This window comes from Alligator sinensis, unplaced genomic scaffold (assembly GCF_000455745.1).
Source record: "Alligator sinensis unplaced genomic scaffold, ASM45574v1 scaffold1906_1, whole genome shotgun sequence".
NCBI lineage: Eukaryota > Metazoa > Chordata > Crocodylia > Alligatoridae > Alligator > Alligator sinensis.
This window is the reverse complement of record NW_005843586.1, coordinates 38,204-45,640: the sequence shown is the minus strand read 5'-3', so window position 1 is coordinate 45,640 and position 7,437 is coordinate 38,204. Positions and strand designations below refer to the sequence as shown.

Sequence of the window (7,437 nt, the reverse complement as noted above, 5' to 3'; positions counted from 1 at the left end):
TGCCCTCCGCAGCAGAGTGGCAGACGGTCACAGCCAGGACAGGAGCAGCTCGCAGTGAATCGGTACCAGCTTCTCCAGTTCGACTGGAGAACAGGTACGAGGCCCTGGCGACCCTGCAGGAGATGGAAGGGGAGGAGGAAACCCTTGGGCAGGAAGAAACAGCACATTCTTCACACTCCGTACAGATCAAGAGATCCAAGAGGACGCAGAGGAGGAGGCGATGAGTGCTCGTCATAGGCGACTCCATCCTGAGAGGCATGGAAGGGCCCATCTGTCGCCAGGACCCCTCAGCACGACAGGTATGCTTCCTCCCTGGAGCAAAGATTCGGGATGTGACGGAGGTAATCCAGGCCAGGATCAAGCCCACCGATTACTACCCCATGGTCCTAGTCCATGTGGGTACTAATGATGCAGCCAGGAGAACCCCTGATCACCTGATGGCGGACTACAGTGCTCTGGGCGGCGTGCTGAAGGAGTTCGATGCACAGGTGGTATTTTCTTCCATCCTACCAGTGAACGGACGCAGAAGACGGCAGGAGAACTGTACAATAATAGATTCTATATTATTATTGGTCTCAGTCTAAATTGGCACAGTTAAGCATTTACTGTGTTTGAGTATAAAAAAAATATGTTCACATGCAACTAAAATATTTACTTGCCTCCATCAACTGAATAATCTAACAGAACTCCCTCCTTCCTGCATGTTGGTCTGTGACAGGTTGTCATGTTGTTTTCACTCCCAATTCTTCCCCAATACTGTAGAAATCTGAAGGGAAATGCAGTGATAGTTACACACAGAATACTATATATCCAAACAATATAGTAGATTCTTTCTTACTTGATCGATTTGTTTACTGTCAAGAAATATATTGGCAATGTTCATTATACCAAAAAGTTTTATTAAACAAAACTGATGTTTACTTAGGACAAGATAGGTTTTTAGTGAATCTTGCAGAACAGGCCTCTATAAATGCAAATAGGCCACTATGGGCACAGCACATTCATCTGTGTTTGAAATTAAGCAAGGAAATGAACTTAATGAAAATCAGAAGTAATTCCAGTAAAACATAAAAAGGGAAAGATGAGCTACATACTAAAACAAATTCTGCATGTAATTCAGCAGAATTAGTGACACTTTAAAGCAGGAGGGTGAGGAAAACAATAATATTAGTATGCTTTGTCTCCTTCTGTATTTTATAGGCTATATTCTTAGCTGATATAAATTGGCATCAGGGTTCTAATGGAAGTATGCTACTTACAGTGGTTGAAGATCTGGCCTTATAAGTATGCAAAAGTTGTGTATTTGATATATCTAGTTTATGTATATTAAACAAATGTGATACAATCTTTTATACGAGTGAATAAAAGGTTGTATTTCACAGCTGTCTCATCACTGGGCAATTCTATTTTGTTGCAATAAATATACAGATGGGAAATACAGATTTTTAAAGGGAAAGAAAAAGCCACAGGAACATTTTAAGGCCCAATTCTGTAGTCACTTTAAGCACATTATTTTCCATATGTTCCCTCATTTCAGTGGAGTTACTTACCCGAGAAAAGCCATTCACGTCTGTAAATGTTGGCAGGACATGGCATTTTGTTACAAATTACCACAGAGACTTGTTCCTTTAACAGTCTGGCAAATCTCATGCTTTTCTTTCCCCATGGCCTTCAGTGAAGAGAGGCCGTAAGAGGAAATTCCCTTGGCCATTTTTTAAATGTTAATGCTTCAGCTTCACTTAGAAAAATCTGTATGATATACTCAAATTAGCTCCTGTCTACACCACTCTCATGCTAAGGAAGAAGTCTCTAGGGGTTTTTTTAATAGCTGTTTCTTCAATGTAGTGCATGCCCTACCCAGAACTCACATGATACTTGGTTAAATCCAATTCTCCTATAGCCGAACATAAATAAACACAATTGGCATTTTTTAAGTAAATACTTTTGTTTACTTATTTTTTGAAAACCTTTTGGGTGTTTGTGAGATGTGCTGCTGTGACCCTCTCAAATACTGTCAATATATAGAATGGGCACAGCACAGGCACATACACATTTTTTCCCTCATGCCCACTTAGTTCTTCACCTCTTTGCTGAGACTGGCAGCCAGAGTACCGGCTGGTGTCAGTTGTGAAGTTGAGGTTGTAACACAGTTGTCACCAGCACTGCACTGCTCTTAAACTTTGTCTATAAGTTCTAAACTCTTTTGAGTAAGGACCTTTTCTTATCATATACCTACAAAGCAGCAAGATACTCCGCAAAAATAAATAATGACTCATTTCACAAATGTCAGTGAAAAAATTCCAGTTGATGGTAAAAATAAGAACCATTTGTCATTGTCTACCAGAGATGACTCTGAACTGTCGCTTAGAAGTGAAAAGTTCAGTATCATCATTCCCATAAGCTGCCTTATCTGTTACTGTTTATTTATATGTTTGTTACCAATCTGATCTCTATTATTATTATTATTAATGAAGCCCTCTGTTAGAACACATCAGCTATGTCAAATTCTAGCTGGTAACATGACATACTTGGCACCCCTCAGATCCAGGTCTTGTGTGACAGCTTGTCTTACTGTAGTGCCTCCAAAATACAGAGCTGTATCCTCTGCTAGAATTCCACATTCAGTACAAGCATTTCCACCTTCCAAGGACATCCATAAATCTGGTTTAATTTCTTCATTGTCAAAGCGTTCCTTCAGGAAAGTCTGTAAAAAAAGTATGTAGCATTTGAGCAACAACTAGAAGAATCATCCTGCTCTACAGCCTTTTTAGCTAACCCAGTTATAATTTACTTTTGAAGTATGTTTGAAATGTTCATAAAAATAGTAAAGTGATTTTTTTCCTCTCAGGAGCTAAGGTCTACTGCCTTTGTACAGACAGTAAATTTTATTTAAATTATATCACCTGATTGCATCCATCAGATGCAAGACCTAGACAGGTTAGACCAGTGGGCAGAAAACAACAGAATGCAGTTCAACAAGGAGAAATGCAAAGTGCTGCACCTAGGGAGGAAAAATGTCCAGCACACCTACAGCCTAGGGAATGACCTGCTGGGTGGCACAGAGGTAGAAAGGGATCTTGGAGTCCTAGTGGACTCCAAGATGAGCATGAGTCGGCAGTGTGACGAAGCCATCAAAAAAGCCAATGGCACTTTATCGTGCATCAGCAGATGCATGACGAATAGGTCCAAGGAGGTGATACTTCCCCTCTATCGGGCGCTGGTCAGACCGCAGTTGGAGTAGTGCGTGCAATTCTGGGCGCCGCAATTCAAGAGGGATGCGGATAACCTGGAGAGGGTCCAGAGAAGGGCCACTCGTATGGTTAAGGGCCTACAGACCAAGCCCTACGAGGAGAGACTAGAGAAATGGACCTTTTCAGCCTCCGCAAGAGAAGGTTGAGAGGCAACCTTGTGGCCGCCTATAAGTTCATCACAGGGGCACAGAAGGGTATTGGTGAGTATTTATTCACCAAGGCGCCCCCGGGGGTTACAAGAAATAATGGCCACAAGCTAGCAGAGAGCAGATGGAGACTTGACATTAGGAAGAACTTCTTCACAGTTAGAGTGGCCAAGGTCTGGAACGGGCTCCCAAGGGAGGTGATGCTCTCCCCTACCCTGGGGGTCTTCAAGAGTCTTTCCTGCTTATGCAGGGGGTCAGACTCGATGATCTGTTGAGGTCCCTTCCGACCCTAACATCTATGAATCTATGACCCAGGGGGAGGTGCAGACAGGGCAGTGCTCATATTCCTCCTCTTCCCCCTCCCCGAGAAGCTGTCATGCCTGACCTGCCACCCACAAAGCCAACACAGGTCACACAACGACATGCAGTAACACCTACGTTGCTTCCACCAGCTCTGCCTAGCATTCTTTTGCACCCTCTGTGGCACCGAGTACGAGACCCTGAAGCTCCTGAAGAACCACCACAAGGGATACAAAGGCCACGGAGCCGAGAGAAGACCTGGCACGCTGGTGCTGTCCACTGCCCGTCAGACCCAAGCCACAGTGTGAAGACCAGCCACCCTGCTAACAACCCCCTGAAGGTCTGGTCCAGTGGATCCCCTGATGGAGAGGCCTGCCCCAGAGATGCCACCACACAGGTCTAAGCCCAGGGATCCCCGACCAGACGTGATGCCCGAACCAGAAAATCCTGCTCCCGGACCCCCAGGGCCACCCGACGCCGCTGGCCCACTGAAGATCCCAGAGCCACCCGAAGACCAAAGACTGCAGCCACAGAGGCAACCCAGGTGACAGTGCTATGACCCGACAGCAGCCTCCTAGCTCCAGAAGCTGTACTGGACCAACCATCCCAAGGCACAGAGAGTTCCTGGAGGGACCCTCGGCTGTCTGCCAGGTCCCCCTGGAGACTCTGTTCAACTACTTCAGCAGGGTCTTCTACCCCCCAGCAGAAGCCGCCGCCCCACATCCTGCAACCATCGAAGTGGACAATGCCCAGAGGACCAGGAAGCAGTGTGAGGTGGTGTGGCTGGACATGCCCAATGCCTTCGGCTCCATGCCCCACCGCCACATCTTCAGCACCCTCCGTGAGCTGGGCCTACCGGATGGCATCATCGTGGTGCGAGAGCTCTGCCATGGATGCACCACGACCTTCCGTGCCACTGACGTAGAGACCACGGAGATCCTCATCCAGTTGGGGGCGAGACAGGACTGCCCCCTCAGCCCCCATCAGCTTCAGCTTAGCCATGGAACTGCTCCTTTGAGCCACAGCCTGCCCCAGCAGGCTCCACCTGTATGGCCAGAAGTTGAGCGTCCTGCCCAACACCAATGGTCTCGTTCTCCTCATCCCTGATGCCACCCAGCTGCAGCAGATGCTGGACGTGATGTCCAAGGCAGCCAAGTGGATGGTCCTGCGCTTCAACGTCACCAAGTGCACGTCCCTGCACATAGACAGCAGGCAGAAGAGCCGCATCCTGGACTCCAGCCTCACAGTCCAGGGCCAGGATCAGGACAGAGCTCAGGACAGAGATGAGGCACCTGCGTGATAGTAAGACCTACTGCCACCTAGAGACGGCCACCAGGCACTGGTCCAAGCAGATGCCACAAGATGCCATCAATGGGATTGTGCAGGATGCCTGCAAGTTGGACTCATCACAGCACTTATCTTCTGCCAGGGGGCCAGCAGGGAACACCTTCCTCATTCCCCACGTCATATTCATCCCGAGAGGCTCGGCGGTCCCCAAGACCCTCCTCATGAAAGCGGATGCCAAGATCCAGTGGCCACCCCCCCCCCCCCCCTGCCACTAAAAGGCCAGCAACCAGGTCCTGCACATCCCCTACTGGCAGGGAGGTGACAACATCCCCCTCATGGGAGACCTCTGCAACATGGTGGTGGTCACCTATGCCATTTGCCTCCTGACCTGCCCAGATGCCATGGTAAATGTCATTGCTGCCAGCATCCTTGAGGAGATCACCCACAGAGGATCCCAAGACAGCCAACTGGATGCGACTTGGCGACCTTCCTCAGTGGCCCACTGGAGGGCGAGTTCAGCAGAGACAGCAAGGACTTTGCATCACCGTGGAGCCGAGCCCGCAACACCACACGCCGCCTTCAGAAACACATTGGCTGCTCCTGGATCTGGACCAAGGAGTGCCGAGAGTCTCCCTGGAACCAGCCCTGCATGCCGACCGCATCACAGTGACACCCTGCATGAGGACCTTCCTGGAGCGGTTCCTGAAGGACCCCAACCGAAACAAGTAAGCCGGTGACCTGAAGGCCAAACCCAACCAGGGTAAGGTCTTTGACATCACCTTGAAGTGGGACTCCAGCAATGACTTGATACCCAGTGGGAGTGTCATGCACTTTGCAGACTGGCACTTCCTCTACCGCGCCGGCCTCAACTGCCTGCCTCTGAATGGGGCCATCCACTTCGGCCACTGGGACAAGAGATGCCGGTGATGCGGCTACACAGCGGAGACCCTCCCCCACGTGCTGTGCAGCTGCAAGCCACATGCCAGAGCCTGGCAGCTCCACCACAACACTGTCTAGGACCACCTGGTGAGGGCCATCCCAGCCACAGCGGGGGAGATCTCCGTGAACCGCACTGTCCTGGGCTATGAGAGCCAGATGTGACCTGACAATCAGCATGAGTGAAGAGGCCAAAAAGGGCATGATCATGGACGTAACCATCCCCTTCAAGAACTGGCACCAAGCCTTCACCAATGTCCGGGCTCACAAGCGGGAGAAGTACACCCCGCTGGCCAACATCTTGAGAGGCCGTGGCTATGACAGCACAGTCCATGTGGTCACTGTGGCAACGCTTAGACCCTGGGATCCCAGCAATGAGATCGTCCTGCATGCCTGCTGCATCTCCCACCCCTATGCCAAACTGATGCCCTGCCTCATGGCATCAGACATGATCCACTGGTCCCACAACATCTACGTGGAGCACATCACGCGCTATCACCAGTACTCCGACCCCCCAGACACAGCACAGTCCATGTGGTCACTGTGGCAACGCTTAGACCCTGGGATCCCAGCAATGAGATCGTCCTGCATGCCTGCTGCATCTCCCACCCCTATGCCAAACTGATGCCCTGCCTCATGGCATCAGACATGATCCACTGGTCCCACAACATCTACGTGGAGCACATCACGCGCTATCACCAGTACTCCGACCCCCCAGACCGACTGCCACTGGACTGGACTCAGGGGACCACCTGAACCTGGTGCTGCAACTGATAGACTTTGAGCAGAAGGTTCAAAAATGGACCACCCCGGTCCACCAGAAGAGGAACCCTGCAATGAGACTCTATATATGGACTGAGGAAACGGTCTTCAGCATACTCTCTCCACCATTACAGACCGTTGTACAGATTTGTGTGCATCTCTCCTCTGTCTTGGTGTTGCAACCCCCCTGCCTCCCCTGTCCCCACCCCCTGGCTTAGTTGGGTAACTTCATATTTTTTTAAACCTAGTTGAATTCCCCTCCTCATCCCCCATCCCTCTTTTGTTAGTCCCTCCCTCAGGCAGTCTATATTTCCCTAGTGGCTTTGTCATCTTTTTGGTTCATAACTCTTAACATCCACTAATAAAATTCAAATCTGTTCTTATCAGTTTAATTGCTGATAACATCCTTGATGGGATCACTGATGCATTAAAAGCATTCTTGGCACAGGGAGAGGGCCTCCAGGTTTGCTTCAACCACTCCACATATCAGCCTAGTATTGCAGTGCTGCTGAGCCAGATGCCTGCTCCCCTGCTAGGGGAACAACTCCCCACTCAGATCCAAGGGAGGGGGCCTCGGCCCAATGCATGGGTACACCCCCCCCCCCCTGCCAGTCTGACAGATGGCAGGCTGGGGCAGCCCCCGTTGCCAACAAGTACAGTGGCCTCCTTCCCCACCCCCCAGCCTCTCCAGGGAAGCCGCCCGAGACAAGACGCTGCCTTCATCGAGCATTAGAAATCACTAGCACCAGCCAAAG

At 50.0% G+C, this 7,437-nt stretch overlaps 1 non-coding gene across 1 annotated transcript; it reads left to right on the top strand.

The window, feature by feature from the left end:
- The first annotated feature begins 7,023 nt into the window (after positions 1 to 7,023).
- On the top strand, positions 7,024 to 7,210 carry LOC112548825. Its single transcript, XR_003092381.1, has one exon. It is a non-coding gene; the product is annotated as a U2 spliceosomal RNA (small nuclear RNA).
- The last annotated feature ends 227 nt before the right edge of the window (positions 7,211 to 7,437 follow it).